The 20,171-nt window shown below is 50.1% G+C and overlaps 1 protein-coding gene across 2 annotated transcripts in view; it reads right to left on the reverse strand.

The window, feature by feature from the left end:
• KBTBD11 (kelch repeat and BTB domain containing 11) overlaps positions 1-8,786 on the reverse strand; it is a 54,989-nt gene extending 46,203 nt beyond the window's left edge. Inside the window, exon 1 of one of the 2 annotated variants that reach the window (XM_064369787.1) lies at positions 8,721-8,786. The gene's annotated coding sequence lies outside the window, so the exon portion shown is untranslated. The remainder of the gene's footprint in view (positions 1-8,720) is intronic. The other variant, XM_064369786.1, reaches the window with a different exon arrangement.
• Between the last annotated feature and the right edge of the window lie 11,385 nt (positions 8,787-20,171).

Genomic DNA, 20,171 nt, shown 5'->3' on the forward strand with positions numbered 1-20,171 from the left:
GAAAGGAAGCAGTGATCGGAACGGTAATGTGATCAGTCTTGGGTTTGAGAAAGATTGCTTTGTGTCCTTTTCTACAAAAAAGGATTGATTGAGCTACTCTTAGACGGGTTCTGTGTCATGCTAACACTGTGCAAATGAATGACCTAGATCTGCATGTCTCAATGTGAGCCAATTTCATAAACAAAATTTTGAACTTTTGAAGGTTTGCAGTTGCAGAAAGATATACGATAATCCTATTTACATATATTTTAAACATTAAAAAGCATGATGTCTTTTATGGAAGTGTAAAAACAGAGAAAGGAAGGACAGGCATGGATTCGTATGTAGTGATCACTTCTGAAGAGGAGGTTGGGGAGAGGACCGCAGGGCTTCTAGTGTCTCTGTTCACACCACAGACTGTATCATTCGGGTTCCTTTGTTTTTTGGAGAGATAGGGTCTCACTATGTTGCCCAGGCTGTCTTGAACTCCTGCACTCCAGTGATCCTCCTGCATCAGCCTCCTAAAGTGCTGAGATTACAGGAGTGACGCACCACCCCGGCCTCATCTGGTTTCTTACAAAAAAACAAACAAAAAATATTTGAAGCCTAAATGGCAAAATGATAACATGTATTAAATCTTAGTGGGATACATGAGTGTTTCTTTTTTTTGCATTATGGTGTTTGAAATAATTTACAATTTAAAATGTTATGCCATATGTTTAAATAGCTACCATTATTTATCAAGTAAGTAATCTAGCCTGCTAATAAAAGCAAATGCAAACCATACAATCTTAAACACACGTACGTAAAGTTAATTGCCAGGTAATAATGCTCACTTTACTTCAGTATTCTTCATGCTTGTGCCGCTGAATGACTTACTCAGTTATTAAAAGTTCCAGCCAAGTGGAAATAGATGAATCTAAGAACTCGTATTTTGGTGTTTTTAAAGTTCTGATCTGTGGGTTTCATAAAAGAGACTTGTCCAAGATCACAAACAAGTTCTGGCAGAGTTGAATATAGAACAGATTCCTAAATTCTGCCTTTTCTAATAATCTCATGGGTTTATTTGAATCATTGCTATAAACTGAAAAGAGGGCAGAAACCCCTCTCTCCCACTTCCTTTTTGTGTTTTGTTTAAGATTTGACCAAGTCTCGACTCTGCTGCACCTGCATCATCAAAAATATCAGCATTCTCAAAAGTAGGATGTTATTCAGCTTGTACTTGCTACTCAGACTCCATAACTGGGGAACAATGACAAATCGCTGCTTTAGGTCCAGGTAAAGAACCTGAGATCCCCAAAGGCAAGCACTCCTCAGCCAACCCCAAACCAGCCAGGTCACTGCGTGCAAAGGGAAGGGAGGTCGATGACATGAGAATTGATTTGTCATTGTTACTGATATTTTAGCTACTATTTTTGATGCAGAAATCAAGACTTCTGGTCTGTCAAGTAAGAGTGCAGTTATGTGAGCAGGAAGAGACAGTTTCATATCCAGATGGTCCTGCAATTGCCAAGCAGGAGTGTGGATGCAAAACTGATGTGTCTATAATTATACCTTGAGACTGAATGGGAGCAACCTGATGTTATCATTTGTTCTTTGCAAACTCTTTTAATGTCTGACTAAATATAGTTTACAGATGAAGGCTGTCGACATACTGGTTTTTGTTTCATTGTGTCTTAGAGACAAGGTCTCACTCTGTCAACACAGGCTGGAGTACTGGGGTGCAATCATGGCTACTGCAGCCTGGGACTCCTGGCCTTAAGAAAAGCCCCTACCTCAGCCTCCCAAAGCACTGAGATTCACAGGCACGAACCAATGCACCTGGCCAACAAACTTTTATTTCATTTTTTTCTCTAAAATGCAGGTTTGAAGTTAACATCTGTGGTGTGTTCGGGGTGAGATGAGAGGACAGTTCAGTCTCACAAAGGTGATTATTTAAGAAAACAAGGATCCCACCTTGGCAAACACCACAGGGCACCCAGGTTGGAGCCTGAGCAGGCTGCTGTGCATGGCTTGCCAGGTGCCAGGACAGGCCTTGCTGTGGAAAAGCGTCTACCCAGGAGACCGTCCAGTGTTCAGAATTCCCTAGGAGAAACCCCTAAGTGCAGGAGACAGTTTCAGAGGAATAAAGCCAGGTGGCACGGGTGTAGGCCAGGTCTGGCAGGCTGCCTCTGCAGAGAAGCACAGCACAGCCTGATCTTTGCTCTGATGACCTCCTGGCAGCTCACCCTCTCTAAGGTTTGTGTGGGCTCCACCAGTGGACACCTCATGAGGGCTGGGGCACCTGAGGCACTCCCCTGTAAGAGCCCTGCCTTCTCCTGCCAGGCCACCTGAATTCAGTCATTGGCCACCCTCTTTACGGGTCGCTGGTGAGCCCCTCCCACTCTGACTAGCCCTTGGCAACAGGAGTTCCTACAGAAGGGCTTTTGATTTTGTATAGGGGCTTCAAAGGACACAGGGCATACTGTGGATGCCACTTAGAGCATGAGAACGTGATACCTGATCAAACTGCCACGCCATTCCACCCTGACTCAAAAGTGCATAGCGACTCAGGCTGTGAAAGACCCTTACATTGAGCTTTGCAAACAGAGACCCTTTCAGGTAACAGCCGAGAAGGCCAAACAGCAGCAACGTGGCCTGAAACGGACATGGCCTTAAGGCAGGGGTTCGTTTCCAATGATAGGCTACCACTTATGCTTAATAATATGAGATTTTACTGCAGGAGATGCCACTAAACTCATCACAGTTTGTTTCAAAAGTCTGCCACGTCTGCCCAAATGCTCTGACTTCCTGTGCTAATTTTCTTGTATTTTTGTAAAGACAGGGTTTCACCATGTTGAGCCAGGCTGGTCTCGAACTCCTGACTTCAAGTGATCTGTCTGCCTTAGCCTTCCAAAGTGCTAGGATTACAGGCGTGAGCCACCGCACCTGGCCTAAGAGTGTTTTTTTTTAAAAGATGATTAACATACAAATGGGAAAATTTTGAATAAAGCATGTTTCTGTTCACAATGTGGGTGGGCCTTGTCTAGTCAGTCAAAGCCTTAAGAGAAAAAGACTGAGGTGCCCCGAGGAAGAGTCTGCAATGCCAGCATTCCCTGGGTCTCCAGACTGAGGCTTGCCCTGCAGATCTCAGACTCGCACCACCACCATCCAATGAGCCAGTTCCTTTAGTCTTGCTCTAGTCTCTCTCACACATGTAGACACACACACACGTGCACACAAATGTACCCAGTTGGGTCTGTTTCCCTGGAGAACCCTGACCAGCACGAGGGCCTACAGTGGCTCTCCTGTGCCTGCCCAGGGCTGTACACTGGGGCCTTGGGGAGGGCCTCTCATCACTCTGGAGCACCAGCCTTTGCATCAGAGGAAGGACTAGGGCCCAGGGAAGCACTTTTACACCTGGCTTTAATGAAGACTTCCTGGAGCCCAGGTCTGATGCCACAACAGAATTAGATTTGGGGATCATCATGGCCTTTTTATGAGGAAGAAACATGACCTTAGTGGATAGAGCAGATTCTATTTTCCAAAGATGCCCTGTGGATGCGCCCCGCTGGGAATACCCTTCCCACCCAGTGAGATTCCCCTCCGCTCACAGCTGGGACCCCGTTCCCTCCCCTTTTATGTGGCAGGCCCGGGACTGAGGAGGAAGCAATGCAATGCAACCTCTAAGCCTTGTGAGAAACGTGACTCGGTTCCACCTGGCTGATTTCTCAGGACACAGTCCGTGGCGACCCTGACTCAGCACACGGGGATTCCACTGCACTGTGGCTGCCATGCTGGAGTGAGTACACAGATGGCCACAGAGTCACAGGGGAGTCCCTGAGGGGCCCCTGCTGTGCCAGCCTCGAGTATGTGAATCCTCCTGGCGCAAGCCTCAGGCTTGGTCTTCAAGCTTCGCATTTGGTGCTGAGTGGCACCAAGGTGAGCCGTGCCCAGTGAGACTGCAGACTTACAAGCAAACTGAATGCTACTGCTACTAATACAGGAACAGGAAAACAAACACCACATGTTCCCACTCATAAGTGGGAGCTGAACAATGAGAACACATGGACACAGGGAGGGGAACATCACACACTAGGGTCTGCTGCAGGCGGCGGAGGGAGAGCACCAGGATAAATAGCTAATGCATGCTGGGCTTAATACCTAGGTGATGGGTTGATAGGTTTAGCAAACCACCATGGCACACGTTTACCTGTGTAACAAACCTGCACCTCCCACACATGTACCCCAGAACTTAAAATATAAATAAATAATAAATGCTATTGCTTTAAGCCACTAAGTTGTGTGTGGCTTATTGAACAACCATGATAATGGAACAAGGGTCTTGCTATGAATATTCAGAACTGTGGACTGCATCCTGCAAGAATGAGAAGCTATGACAGGCCCAACATTATAAGAATTTTTAAAAATAATTGCTCTGGGCCAGACGTGGTAGTTCACGCCTGTAATTCCAGCACTTTGGAAGGTCAAGAGGGGAGGATCACTTGAGGCCAGGAGTTCGAGACCAGTCTGGCCAACATGCCGAGATCCCCATCTCTACTAAAAGTACAAAAAAATTCAGCTGGGTGTGGTGGCAGGCACCTGTAATTCCAGCTACTCAAGAGTCTGAGACATGAGAATCACTTGAACCTGGAAGGCAGAGGTTACAGTGAGCCACGATGGTGCCACTGCACTCTAGCCTGGATGATAGAGCAAGACTCCATCTCAAAATATAATAATAATAATAATAATTGCTCTGACTGCTATAGGAGGGCTTGATCAAAGAGAGGACGTGCAGAGCACCATCAGAGACTACTGCAGAAGTCCAAGCATGAAATGGAGGTGGCTTGGACAAAGATGGTAGACTTGGTAGAAGCACAGCCATACGTATGTCCCTACGACTCTAAGCCTTTATAAGACAGTAATGATACCAGCTAACATCGGCACCATGGTTTTTCATTTACGGAACATTCTATGTGCATCCTCCTATTTAATGATTTTACTTTAGGACTCAGGAGATCTGCATGCTACAAAATTAATCCATGTGCAACTTTGTCAAGCTCTAAAGCAAAGGTGTCTAATTTTTTGGCTTCCCTGGGCCACATTAGAAGAACTATCTTGGGTCACACATAAAATACACTAACACTAATGATAGCTGATGAGCTTAAAAAAATTTCATAATGTTTTAAGAAAGTTTACAAATCTGTGTCCAGCTGCATTCAAAGCTGTTCTGGGTCACATGTGGCCCACGGGCCATGGGTTGGAGGAGCTCGCTCTAGCGTGAGAGGCTCCATCAATTTATGAGAAGGAAATGCCACAGTTAACTCAGCTGTAAAATCAGGTGACATTACACTTTTACTAGGCTCTGCTCCAGCGCCCCTCACTGGCCTCTCCGTGCTCTAGTCCTCACCACAGGGCCTTTACACACAATGTTCCTGCCAACCTTCCACTCCTGGGCTCCTGAGCCACGACTCTCATACTTCAGTTCTCAACTCAAGATTCCTCTTAGGTGCATTCACGGGAATGTATTCCTCTCCTTCAAAGCACTTGTCCTGATGTGTTACCTAAAAATTAACATAATTATATGCTGAATGCCTTTTATTTTATTAAAGTCTCAGCTGCAGACAGCAGGGAACTAGGATGGCTTTACTTGCAATTGTATTCCCAGCACCTAGGACTGTGCCTCACCCACAGTGGGGTTGGAGGGGGCATCCATAAATATTCAGGAGGGAAGGAAATTCATGCTAATCCTTCAAACAAAACGTACATAAGACATGCAACAATTTCTATTTCCAAGTCACAATTTATTTCAAAACCATTTCTGGAGGAAACTGGTTGTTGGCAAAAAGTAAACTCCTAAATGTTTTAATTTATTCTTAAAGTTTTTGCTCACTGTTAAATACTTTGCAAATATGTGCTGGGTATCAACACTATAATTTTAGCTTAATTACAATGATTTCAAGAGAAAAAAAAAAAAAAAAACAAATGAAATCAAGTCCACAATTGACACAATGAGCCCTTGACCTCCACAGAAGGGTGGATATTGCCCTGTCACCAGGGAACATATGCAGAATGACAGGCTGGTTTGTGACCAGGAAACCTGCTGCTCTCCCAGCACTTCTCAAGCCCACTCAGACATCAGTCCTCCTTGATCACAGCCTTGGATGCAAGGAGGTTTAGAGGCGCTGCAGCTGCCTGAGTGATTCCAGAATTGCAGCAAAGCTATTATTACTGAGCAATCTGTGCTATTGGTATTTAGAAAATACTGAAACGTGTGCCCAGAAGGAGGCATCCACAGCACAGAGAGTCTCTTTGTATCAGCACAGGGACAAAGATGAGCTATCTGTACCGGACCCTAAGAGGAGACCTGCTGAGTTCCCACTGCCAATGTTGCTACTTGTATCAAAACATATGGAAACCCCATTAAAGCTGGTTTGTCTTGGAATTTACAAATGATGCAATGACCTCCAAACCACCTTCCCAGATTCTTTCATCATCCCAGGGCAAAGTGCTCTGAGGGTCAAGTTAGGCCCACATATCAGGAAAGCCAGAGGACAACACACAGAGTTCTGCTCCCTGGGAATTTCTTTTTCTTTTCTTTTTTTTGAGACGGAGTCTTGCTCTGTTGCCCAGGCTGGAGTGCAGTGGCACAATCTCAGCTCACTGCAACCTCTGCCTCCCAGGTTCTAGCAATTCTCCTGCCTCAGCCTCCTGACTAGCTGGGATTACAGGTGCATGGCACCAGGGCCAGCTAATTTTTGTTATTTATTTTTTTTTTTTAGTAGAGGCAGGGTTTCACCATGTTGCCCAGGCTGGTCTCGAACTCCTGAGCTCAGGAAATGCACCCGCCTCAGCCTCCCAAAAGTGCTAGGATTACAGGCGTGAGCCACCAAGCCCGGCCTGGGAATTTCTTTAGTGATAGTCTCAGAGCCACAACATTTAAGTTTTCTCCCCTCCTCCCAAGCCCAATACTGGCTTAAATACAGTATCGAATGGTTCAGATGCAGATAGGTTCTGAGAAAGGGTAGTTAGGTGACTTCATCATTGTGTGAACATCACATAGGGCACTTGCACACACCTAGACGGTGCAACCTGCTACACACCTGAGCTCTACCGCACAGCCTCCTGCTCTAGAATGCACACCTGTACACCACATACAATACTACAGGCAATTGTAATACAATGGTGTTTGTGTATCTACACATTTCTAAGCATCAAAAAGACACAGGGAAAACAGTGTGATAATCTTTTGAGACCTCCCTCACTTTGGAGGTCTGTAATTGATCCAAACATGGCTGCCCTACAACTGACTATACTGTAAGCAACATCTTTTAACGAATTTTATTACGTGCTTTCTAATGCTATGACCAGCAAAGCTCAAATTTTTTTTATCTCATTACAATTTTTGCTAAGTTATGCGCGGATAGGAGCATTGCAATGCAATTACCATAAATTCACAGACATCAGACGTTGCTGGAGCAAACCTGAAGGCAACAGAACGCTCCCTTCCGTGATGTCAGGAGTGGGGAGGATTATTCTAATAATAGCACGTTATTAGCTCAGGATAAAAGGCTGAAGGGTTCCATTGACATCCATTAAGGGTTCCTAATTGGAGCCTGAGTAACTGCTCCTCAGCGGGAAACCGAGGCGGGAGCAGCGGGAACGGGGCGAACTTTTCACTCAGTGCCTGAGGGGATGGCAGGAACTTTACAGTTTGATGGCGCTGGCTTTCGTGGGCTGAGCAGAACAAAGCTCATTGCACGGATTTGTTCCCTTACTTTCCCTTAGAATAGACACTGGAGTGGGTGGAGGGGGAACATGGTTCTGCAAGACTCTAAAAACGTGGTGGGACTTTGGTTAACCCTCTTTCAACGCTCCAAAAGCTGCCCAGCCCGAAAGGAGGGACCCTCGCGGAATCCCGCCCAGACCGCCCGGGGGTCTCCCCAGCACGTGGGGCGGGGGCTGGAGGGCACGCCGGGCTGGACTTCGGGGGAGCCCGAGGCGTCTTCAGGTCCCCAGCGGGTGACGGGGGCGCGTCGGGGCCCGGGGTGCTGGGGGATCGCGGAGGCTCCAGGAGAGGATCGCGCAGGGCCGCGCTCCCCTCCCCGTGACCCCGATTCCAGAAGGGACCCCCCCCCAACCAGCTCCGGGCAGCCGATCCCCGCGACGTGCCGGGAGCCGAGCCGAGCCGTGCCGAGCAGCCCCGGGAGGCGCCCCCGCCAGTCCCCGCGCGCTGGCTCCGGCTTCAGCTTCGGCTTCCGCTCGGGCTCCAGCTCCGGCGGGGGCGGCGGCGGGACCCTCGGCGGGGGCGGCGGCGGGACCCTCGGCGGGGGCGGCGGCAGGACCCTCGGCGGGGCGGAGACTGCCGGAGCAGCGCGGGCCGCTCATTGTCCTAGAGCGGGAGGTCGCCGCGTCCCGGGGGAGGCCGTGGGGAGACCACCCACAGCCGCCCACCCCGCTGCGGGCAGCGCCGCCCCCTCCCCTGCCGGCCTCCCCTCCTGCTCCCCTCCGCTCCGCTCCCCTCAGACCCCGGCCTCCCCTCACTCCGCTCCCCTCAGACCCCGGCCTCCCCTCACTCTTCTCCCCTCCTATCCCGGCCTCCCCTCACTCCGCTCCCCTCAAACCCCAGCCTCCCCTCTCATCCCCTCCCGGCCTCCGCCGCCCCCGCTCCCTCCCTCCGCTGCCCCCTCCGACCCGCGCCCCGGGCTCCTTCCCGCTCCTCCCGCCCCTCCCCGCCGCCGCCTCCCGGAGGCCCGCCCTACCTTGCTGTGGCGCCTCTCAGCCCCCAGCGCCCACCGGGCCCGGGATGCGCAGCCTGGCGGGTGGGCTCCGGCGCATGCGCGCGGCCTCTTCCCGGCACCTGTGGGAGCCGCGGCCCGGCCTTCCCGGCACCTGCGAGCGCGCGCTGCTCCTCCGACCCGCAGGGGGGCGTGGGCGGCGGAGGGGGCGGCGGACCGGCCTTCCTGGCTCTCCAGGCCGCGCTGAGCCCGCGCTCCAGCTCCCGGCTCCGAGGGGCGCGCGAGGCGGGGGACGGGCGGGAGCGGGGCGCGTGCACACGGGGCGGTCTCGGGCGCGCGCCCTGGCCGGGTCCGCGGGGGGCTGTGGGTCCCCTCGGGCCTCCCCGTCCCGCTCCTCGCTCGCCTCCCACCCGGCGCTGAACCCCTTCCGGGTCCGCAGCCCCCGCGCCCACCCGAGCCCGCGCCCACGCGAGGGGCCGCTTCCTGCGAGGAGGCGGGGACAGGTGCCCGCGGGCGCGAAACGGCGGAGTTCCGTGCACGTTATGTTTTTGGTAAAAGTAGAGGCGATGCGTTGTTGACATAGTCAGTGATTAAATCCTATTGCCAAATCCTTACAGATTCCAGAATCTTTAAAACTTCACAACACGAAAGTGGACGAAGCGTCGGAGCGTTTTCTAGTATTCAGAAATGTGGCCTCCGCCGCCCACCCAGGCCCTGCGGCGCAGACGGGGCTCGGGCGGCGGGGACGGAGCTCGGAGCTAGCGAGTTCCTCCCTCCCGGGCTGCTGTGCCACCGCCAGCAGCTGCTCCCAGCCTGAGTTCTAATTAACACTGGAACCCTGCTGGTAAATGCTGTTTTTAATGGTTTTGTGCAAATTAATGACGATGAGATTTCCATAAGCACGGAGAGCCAGAGCCTTTACTTTCTCTTTTTCTTTTTTTAAATTTTTGCTTCTGTCAGTCTTTGCCAGTTTCATGCTGTATCTACATAATGAGCCCTTCCGATTCCAGCACCAAAGGCCAGGCCCCAGAACATCTTTAAAACCCTTTCACTCAGTTGCCAAAAAGAGTAGGACCAGCCGTCAGTACCTGAATTACAGGAGGCCGAAACTGAGCGAGCTACTGGGCAAAATAATTCCCATGCTGCTCCATTTTCATTTTGTTCAATTTACTCCAAAAATGTTTCAAACTCTACTGGGATCTTCCTAGTGCATCTCCATTTCCCTTTGGCTGCAGAATAATCCTTTTTTAAAATTTTTTTAAGAGATGGAGTCTCACTCTCGCCCAGGCTGGAGTGCAATGGCATGATCATGGCTCACTGTGACCTCTTCCTCCCCGGTTCAAGCAATTCTCCTGCCTCAGCTTCTCGAGTAGCTGGAACTACAGGTGTGCACCACCACACCCAGCTGATTTTTGTATTTTTAGTAGAGTCAGAGTTTCACTATACATTGGCCAGGCTGGTTTCCATCTCCTGACCTCAAGTGATCTGCCCACCTCAGCATCTCACAGTGCTGGGATTACAAATGCAGAATACATTGAACTACCCCCATTCTTTTCCAAAGAAAAGTGAGCAGGCTGACCATAGCATCACCTGACTTTCCTGCCGCTCTGGGGTTGGGCCCCCAAAAGCCCAGGAGGTCACCTACCTCCCAGGTGTTTTGAACATGGAAGTTCCACAGCATCTTGTCTGCCATCCTGCCGGCGTCCAGAGACCTGGGAATAGGTTATAGCCCCCATGGGGTTTTACAAGCTTGGCATACACTAGGTTCTCAAGAAATACTGAATTAATGAAAAAAATTAATGAAGTAACTTAAAGAATACATCCAAACCCCACACAATCCAGAAGAGAAATCGTCTGTGGGAGTCCCATATTATTACTTTAGATATTTATTTTAGAAATGGACTGTAGGCCCAATATGGTTACTGAAACTTGCAGAAGAACATTTCATGCCTTTACTTAATTCTTAGTAACTACAGGGGCTTCTCAGTTCCTGAAATTGAACTGGGTCATATATACTGTCAGTAAGAAGTATATGCCTGTCTTACATCTATTTCCAGAGTAATACTATCTTAACGATGTAAATTTTCCCCTGCTCAGAAGAACCTGATCTGCCTGATAGACTCGGAGCATGCAAATATTTCAACATGCAAAACTGCCCTAAAAATATAAGCGAAACTTATGGAGTTGTCCAGGGCAGAGTGGTTTACTGGCCCCCAAATGCTGGATTCCATCAAACTGGGCTCCAGGCTAGGACTCTGAACCGAATTTGTAGACGACCCGTCTTGGAGTTCAACAGATGGGACCTCAGACACCGGCCTCACCATCTGCAAGTCTTGTGATTTGGAGCCAGATATTTGGCCTCTCGGTGCTCCAGGGAGGCACGATTGCACCTACCTGCAAGGATTGAAGGAGGTGATCCGTGCAGCTCACTCAGGATACTGGATCTTAAGCCGAGGGAGGACTCATATTCGTCACCTCTGATTCTATCACTGCCCTCGCAGTGACTTAGCAAACGTTTCTTACTCTCCAGCTCTGCTGCCCCATTAGGGTGCTGGATGTAGTTTTTCAACATGCGCTAACACTAGACAACAGATAATTTCCCAAATGCTTTTATTATCCCATAGGAGTTCCTGTGTTCCTCCCTCCAGCCAATAAAGCTGTTAAATCCCAATAGCTGTCAGGAATGGAGCCAATTGCTGTAAAGTACTTCCAGCTTCTTGGCATGAAAAAATAATTAGAATATATGTGTTGGGTTTGAAACAATACTCATGGTTCATTTAAAAATTATATCCATGTTGTACAGAAGTCAAGTCATGGCCACGACATTCCCTTAGATGAACCTTACCTGCCGTGGTGCTCCCTCAGCTCTAACGAACTGTGTGCAATTGCGGTTTTCTCACCAGCTGCTGCTTAAATAGCGACGTTCCTTCCTTATGTCAGTCTCTCCACCTGTGTTACCAGCCAGCACCTGAGACCCTCTTATTCAGGAGATGCTGTACTCCTAAGTCCTCCAAAATATCGTCGACTATTGACTATCAATAGCACACATGTGTGGGCCATGTGCTAAGCGTGTCATTCCCCAAATTTTATTTCATTCTGTTTTTCTGAGACAGAGTTTCACTCTTCTTGCCCAGGCTAAAGTGCAGTGGTGCCATCTTGACTCACCGCAACCTCTGCCTCCTGGATTCAAGCCATTCTCCTGCCTCAGCTTCCCGAGTAGCTGGGATCACAGGCATGCGCCACCATGCCTGGCTAATTTTTGTATTTTTAGTAGAGACAGGGTTTCACCACATTGCCCAGGCTGGTCTCAAACTCATAACCTCAGGTGATCCACCCACCTCAGCCTCCCAAAATGCTGGGATTACAGGCGTGAGCCACTGCGCCCAGCTCCCACATTTTAAATTACAGACAGTCCTAGGTTTAAAATGATACTCTAATCGTCCTGATTTTATAGGAAAACATAGGTTATGCTTTTTAGGTTTGTACCCCTGGGCCCAGCACTGTGAGGGAAGGAAGCCAAGCTCGGTCATTGCTGAGAATGAAGGATGAGGTCGGTTGAGCCCAAACGTCCATTGCTCATCGCCCATGACTGGCTCTCCCAGGGGCTGCAGGCTAGACGGAGGCCACGTGCTCTATAAGTGAATTAACGCTGCCGTCCACAAATGGCCAATATGCTTATCAGTGGGAATCCTAGTAACAATTTTTCAGAAAAACGCAGGAAATAAGATGGCGATCATTACTTTAAAATAGTTTCAAGGTATCTATTAATAATGTTAGAGCAAGTTATCTGAAATTTAAAATATTTTTCAGGGCTGGGTGCAGTGACTCACACCTGTGGTCCCAGCACTTTAGGAGGCTGAGACAGGCAGATTGCTTCAGCCTAGGAATTGGAGACCAGCCTGGGCAACATGGTGAAACTCTGTCTCCACAAAAATACGAAAAATTAGCCAGGTGTGCTTGTATGCACCTGTAGTCGCTGCTACTCAGGAAGCCAAAGTGAGAGGATCGCTTGAGCCTGGGAGGTCTAGGCTGCAGGGAGCCACGGTTACGCCACTGCACTGCAGCCTGAGCAACACAGTGAAACCCTGTCTCAAATATATATTTTATATATATATATATATATATATATATATATATATTCAAGGTATCTATTAATAATGTTAGAAAAAGTTGTCTACAATTTCCACATAAATATTCATGATATATCTATATGTGGTCTATCTATGTTTCCAAAAAATACCAGGCGGTAGTGACTATTTCCATTTCTCAGTTGAGGAAACTTAACATTCAAAGAGGTCCGTGTAGCTCGTTTGGGGCACGACTTTTCTGTGAGGCAGAGCCAGGGCTCAGATCCTAACTCAGGGTGCTTGTTCACAGCAGTTGCCACAGAGAACTGCTCTCCAGAGGGGCAAACAGATCCATGCCACAGAACGCACTTCATACACCAGGAATCCGTGTGCTAAAAATAACTAAAATTGGCATCCCAGGACATGTTATAGCTTAATTTCACCACATAGGGTTCCATTCCAATCCTGAAAGTATCTCGTACTGTGAGTTAAAAGTTAACCTCAGAGTGTAAATGTCCCAGCGTACATACCTCTTGAACTTGTCTGGGTTGCCTGAAATGGCAGGAACCCCAAGTTCGAGGTCAGCGGTGGCGGGGGTGTGGCCTATGGCTGGTACAGCCCAAGAACTGGGGGACATGGCCAGAGTTGGCCTTCCTGCCAGCAAGGCGGGACCTCCACAGGGGGGGTGCATCCTGTTGTCACACAAATTGGTTCTAAACCAGGCTGCTATCACTAGAAAGAGTATAAGCTGTTGCTTTGATGCTGTGCAAGGCGCAAAAAGACAAAATCCCAAGTAAAAGTGTATCTGCGATGTTCCTGATCCCGCTGCTGGTAATACAGTGACTGCAAACAAATTCCATTTTCAAGTCATTAGCTACTTAGAATGGTTATAAATAATACACCGTCAAATGTACAAATCCAATAGGACCATTTGTCAAATAACATATTCTTGCGAACCACAATTTAAAGATTGTTAAGTGTTGAATCGTGTCCTGAAGAACAAGCTCTGTTGAAGTCCTCAGCCTCGTCCCTCGGAATGTGACTATTTGGAAAGAGGCTGTTTACAGAGGTGACCGAGTTAGCGTGAGTTCGTTGCGGTGGGCCCTCGTCCAGTATGAGTGGTGCCCTTACAGGAAGTGAAAATTTAGATGCAGATGGAGACACACACAGAAAGAAGATGGCATGGAGGTATGCAAGTAGGAGGAGGGTGTGGGGAGGTGGGGATTGCAGTGATGACCTGCCAGCCATGAAGCGTGGAGAGGGTTCCTGTCCACATTGGCAACTGGAAGAGACTCGAGGCCTCCTCTCCTAGGGCCTTCAAGACAGCGTGGCTCTGCTGATGTCTCAGTCATGGGCATCTGACCTTCAGAGCTGCAGGAATCCGCCTCTGTGTTTTGCAGACCCCCACCCCCACCCCGCCCCCGGCATGTGGTATTTTGTTACAGCAGCACCAGGAACTCATCCCAGCAGTTATGTCTCCTCCATACAGGCAGGGCTTTCCAGGCTGTCGGGAGTGGTGTGCAGCTTACGATTTTAAAGTTTTCAATCCCTTATAGACTGACAGCATTTCAATTTACGATACAAATAAAAATTTTAAAAGACATACAGAATACAAAGCCATCACCTTAGTGTTAGGTTAAACAGGCACAGAATCATGCTGTCAAACTGGCTCACCTTTCTAAACACTGCTCTCAGTGACAGTACTGGCGGCGATGTTGGTACACAACAACGTTCTCTTTTTTTTTTTTCTGATAGGGAGTCTTGCTCTGTCGCCCAGGCTGGAGTGGTGCAGTGGCGTGATCTCGGCTCATTGCAGCCGCTGCCTCCCGGGTTCAAGCAATTCTCCTGCCCTCAGCCTCCCTATTAGCTAGGAATATAGGCGCATGCCACTACGCCCGGCTAATTTTTATATTTTCAGTAGAGACGGAGTTTCACCATGTTAGCCAGGATGGTCTCAATCTCCTGACCTTGTGATCCCCCTGCCTCGGCCTCCCAAAGTGCTGTGATTACAGGCTTGAGCCACCGTGCCCGGCCGTACCCAACTTTCTAACTGCTGCTCTCAGTTTTAGTACTGGTGGCAATGTTGATCCTTCCTGGAGGGTCTATAGCCCTCACTTTGAGCAGCGTGGCTGGGGGCATCGGGTGATGGCTAAGCACTCAACTGGTCCCAGAGAAACGCAGTGCACATCTATGCCCTGGCAAAGGCCTTGCCATGCCAGGTGGGCACAGCTGGAGTGGCCTCTAGACTCAGGTTTTCCAAACAAAGTCTTCTGGCAGAATTAGGCAACACACTTGGGAAAAAGCAGTTATGGGGTATAAATGTTTGAAAATGGCTTTAAACTATTTCCGTAAATTTGAGGACATCTAACCGCTGGACCAAACAGATCTCCATGTCTTCTGACCAGGCTGACTAATCTCTCCTTCCAGCTACTGTCTGGGATTGAAATGCTAGTTTGCAGGGTGCCAGGAAATCAGTCAAACTTGGATGGCCTCTCTGTTTAACACCCAGGCCTTTCAGGATGTGGGAACGCTCCAGGTTGTGTAGTTAGGAGGTTGAGGGACACTGATTAGCTGCAGAGCTTCTGCTGGGGCACCCTGGGTGGGAGGTCAGCTGCCTGCTCAGTGGCATGGGGCTGGGTCACAGAGAGTGGACAGCCCCCAGACCTTCCTCCCTGTCCGCCCCTCCCCCAGCTTCAAGGGTGTGTGTTCTGCAGCAGCAGCAGCAGAAGGTGCGGCCAGTGAGGAGGAGGAGGAGGGGTGACCATACAGCCTCTCCCAGCTCCACCTGGCTTCGTGGTCCCTGCGACCCTGAAGCCCCCACACCGTCCTGAGAGCCCCTGGTCCTGGCATCCCAGGCAGGAGCTCTGGCAGCTGCAGAGAAGAGGATTTGGAGGAGACCAGGTCAGAGTGGGGTCGGCAGGACCTTCCTGCCCTGGGTGCTTCCTCAGAAGGCTTTGCCCTATTTCTGGGCAGCCCCAGCTGCTCAGTGGCCCACAGCATTGGTAGGTTCTTCACTGGAAAGGACCTGCCATCCTCAAATTGCCTTGCAGCAGAACCTGCTGTGATCAGAACTCCGGTGTCCAAATTTTAACACACCAGAGTGTCTCCAAAGAAGTCGCCTCCTGTACCGGGGTCCCACCACAGAGAGAGCCGACATGGGAACCGGATTCTGGGCCCTAGGGAACCACAGATTGGGAGCTCGGGTGGGCAATGTCGGGGGTGCCTGATGGAATGGACGGCTTTTAGGTAACTCTTCAACCAGAGCACTGTGCTGAGGACGGTGAGCAGCAGGCAGGTGGCTCTGTCTGGCCTGGAGGAGCCGCAGCAGCTCTGATCCTCAGAGAGGCCTGGTGCCGCAGCTCAACCCTGTGTGTCTTGGGTGTCGTCTCTTCCTGTGGAAAGAAGTTATTTTTTAACCTACAGGAATGTATGTGTTCCCATGGCTGCTGTCACAAATCGACAGAAAATTAGTAGCTTCAACAACACAGATTTGTCATCTGACCCATGGACAGAATTTTGCCATGGGTCTCACAGGACTAACATCCTAGAATTTTAGCTCCCATAATTCCCACGTGTCATGGAAGGGACCCAGTGGGAGGTATTTGAATCATGGGGTGCGTCTTTCCCATTCTGTTCTCAGTGATCGTGAATAAGTTTCATGAAATCCAATGGATTTATAAAGGGCAGTTCCCCTGCACAGGCTCTCTTGCCTGCCGCCATGTAAGACATGCTTTTGCTCCTCATGATGGTGAGGCCATGGTTGTGAGGCCTCCCAGCCATGTGGAACTGTGAGTCCATTAAACCTCTTTTCTTTATAAATTACCCAGTTTTGGATATTTCTTCATAGCAGGATGAAAATGGACCAATATAATCTATCTGTCTCTTTCTCTTTTTCTGTTTATATCTTTGTCTATCTCTGTCTCTCTCTGTCTCTGTCTCTTTTTCTATCTCTTTCTCTCTCTGTCTTTCTTTGTCTCCCTGTTTCTCTGTCTCTCTCTATCTCTATCTCTGTCTCTCTCTATCCTCTGCTTCCATTCTCACATTTTCTGTCTACGTCTCTGCCTGTCTATGTCTCTCTGTCTCTCCTCTGTGTCCACTCTCCCACCTCCTTCTCCACCTCTGCCTCCCTCTTACCCAGACCCCTCTGATCATGCTGGGCCAGCCCAGACGGTCCAGGGTCATCTCATCTCAGGATCCTGAGCTTGGCCACACCTGCAAAGTCCCTCTGCCACATAAAGCCACATCCAGGAAGGAAGACGTGGACATCCATGGGGGACTGCTGCCCAGCCCAGGACGCTGAAGAGAGGGGTGGGTGTTCAGGAGGAAGCAGAACCCCACAGATAGGACTGCATCTCAGGTCAGAGCCCAGCAGCCTTGCTCCTCTCCAAGCCCCAACTCCTGCTCAGAGCCAGCCCACTCACTGCAAGCAAGCAGTACACATTTGTTGAAAAATTGAAACAATCTAAGCAAGGAGTGAGAAAATCACGGGATAATCAGAGCAATTGTGGCCCATAGGGATGTATGACTGAGACGGGGGTCCAGGGAGATGGTTATTAAGTAGGTGCTCCTGCCTACCATCCACAGATGACACGCAGACACCTTCCCATCCGTGATTTATTCACATCTCCTACCAGCTGCTTGAGGCGGCTGACACTGGCTCCGTTTAAACAGACGCAAAGTAATTAGCCCCAGTAGCTGTCAGTCCAAGTTAAAGTTTGGATTTCAGGGCCTGTGTTCTTCATCTCTCATTTGGGTTTCTGAAAAGCGAGACAAATAAAGTTTCAAAACGGCAAACACTATCTTCCTGCCCCAGGACGGCAGTCTTGAGTGATTCCTGGTCACACGGGGACACAGCCGTGGGCTGCCTGTCCTGGGAGCTCACAGCCAAGATGGGCAACTGTGGACCCATGGATCCTGGAACCGGGGTGAAGAATCCCTGTCTAAAGCCTACGCCTCCTCCCGGAAATCAAGAGGGGGCTATTGTAAGCTTTGAGTGTGTGAAAAACCAAGGCCACATTTACCGTTTGTGCGAGTCAGATGTACATATGTTGAATTTGCTGAAAATAAGGTAAACTAAAATATCTCCTGCCACCAGGAATTGTTCTTTCTGTCCCGGCTGAGTATGGATCCAAATCCCTTTAGGCTATGAATTTACTGTTGGGTTTGGCTTAGAGATGAATGAATGTTAGAGTGTTCACATATGGGCTAATTGGCACTGCTAACTCCTGCTAGTCTGTATGAGAATTCCATTTCATGACCTAAAGGAGAAACTTTTAGAAATTCAAATTAGACTAAGCGTTGAAGCAAGGCAGGCACATTGAGAACAGGGAGGTGTCAGAGAGAACGGGGGGACGTCAGAGAGAACGGGGGACGTCAGAGAACGGGGGATCATCAGAGAGAACGGGGGACATTAGAGAGAACGGGGGACATTAGAGAGAATGGGGGACATTAGAGAGAAAGGGGACATTAGAGAGAACGGGGGACATTAGAATGGGGATCATCAGAGAGAACGGGGGACATTAGAGAGAACGGGGGACATTAGAGAGAATGGCGGACATTAGAGAGAACGGGAGACATTAGAGAGAATGGGGGACATTAGAATGGTGGACATTAGAGAGAACAGTTGGCCATGTGCCGTCTACACAGGGTGTCTTCTTGGAACCAGAACGTACAGAACTCTCCGGAATTCAGAGGCTGCCGGCTCTTTGGCACTGGAGGGTGGCTTTCCAGCCAACAAGCCAGGCTTTGTCAGGACATTAGAGAGAAGGGGGATGTCAGAGAGAACGGGGGACGTTAGTGAGAACAGGGGACATCAGTGAGAACAGGGGAATGTTAGAAACCAGAGCAGGACCCCACATGGTGGCAACAAAAGGGAAACCAAGCTGTTGATTTTTGATTGGGAGGAAGATGGTGATGACGAATCATCCCTTACTTAACCGACCAGCCAGGGTCTTCCAGCCTCTGTACCGTCGGCGTCTGGGGCTGCTCCAGGCACTGCAGGACACGTGAGGCATCTGTGGGGCATCCGTGGTCTCTACACGTGGATACCTGACGTCCACCTTTCCCCCGCCCTCTCCCTGTGAGTTTCCACAACCAAAGTGTCTCCCAACATTGCCCAATGTCCCTTGGTGGCGGGGGCGGGGGGCGGGGGGGGGTTGGAAATTGCCCCTGGGTAAGACCCACTGAACTGGAGATGGAACTGGAATGGGACTCTCATATGTTAGCATGAAAAAAAAATTTTTTTTTCATGAGCAGAAGAAAATCAACTCAAGCCCTTCGCTGCTGACAAGAGCAGCCCCCACCTTACTTCCTCTCAGCTTTGTTTCTCGAGCCTGTGCCTTGCACGTGTCATATGAGGGGCTGGACTCTGGACCAGCCTGTGGGTGTCGAGGGGAATGGTGCCTTCTGGGTTGCCCTGATTCTTACACCATGGCATCCGAGGCCTGTGTCCAAAGACCCTGTCCCAGCGGTCCAGCAGGGCAGGATGGACTGCAGGCCAAAGGCACACACAGGTGCCTCCTTTGCATAGCAGGCCTGCCCTGCCCTGGCCTCCTCTCCTCCCACCCCCACCCCCACCTCAGAGCTCTTGGCTTTTGCCATCGATGGTCAAGCATCATTCTAGAAGCCTGCAAAACGGCCCCATCTCTTCTTTATCCTTGGAAAAGGCAGTTCTGCCACAGTTGGCCATGTGCCATCTACACAGGGTGCCTGCTGTACAGAACCCTCTGGAACTCAGAGGCTGCCAGCTCTTTGGCACTGGAGGGTGGCTTTCCAGCCAGCAAGCCAGACTTTGTCACCACCACTTACAGCACTCAGGAGGGAAAAGCCCCCGGATAGCACCAGGGCACGGACTCCTGTGGACAGCCTTTGGTTTCTGCTTCCAGCCCTTTTGTTTGTTTGCTATGCGTCCAGGCTGGGCTCCCAGCCGTGTGGTTAATGGTCCTGGCTGAGCCTAGAGCTTTCAAGGGCCTGAGTCTTACCACCCCTTTACTCTATGATCCCAACCCCATCATCCTGACTCGGGTCAATTCTGGTAACGAGAGTGGCCGCATGCCCCAGAGCCAGGCTGCTCGACCCAGCAGGAGAGCAGCTCCTACCGCAGTGGCCAAGTAGTCCATGGCGAGACTCCCGCACATGGAGCCATGGCGTCCTCGTCTGCAAGACGGGAGTAAACGACGCCTCTCATCAGTAGGGCCATGCTCAGAAATGCACTGATCATGGTGGAAGGAGCTGCAGCGGCCAGCGTGCCTGAGAGGACACGCACCTTGTGTCAGCCCTGTCACCCTCACTCTACAGAGGAAGGAGGCAGCTCCCGACCCTCGTTTGACAGCTGACAATGAGAAAACCAAAGAGCACGGGCTTTCCCGTTCCTGCCCCGGCTCTGCTGCTTTCTAACCCAGAGCCCAGG

The sequence above is a fragment of the Aotus nancymaae genome, unplaced genomic scaffold, assembly GCF_030222135.1.
Source record: "Aotus nancymaae isolate 86718 unplaced genomic scaffold, 86718_ANA_hifiasm-v0.15.2.pri h1tg000090l, whole genome shotgun sequence".
NCBI classification, from domain to species: domain Eukaryota; kingdom Metazoa; phylum Chordata; class Mammalia; order Primates; family Aotidae; genus Aotus; species Aotus nancymaae.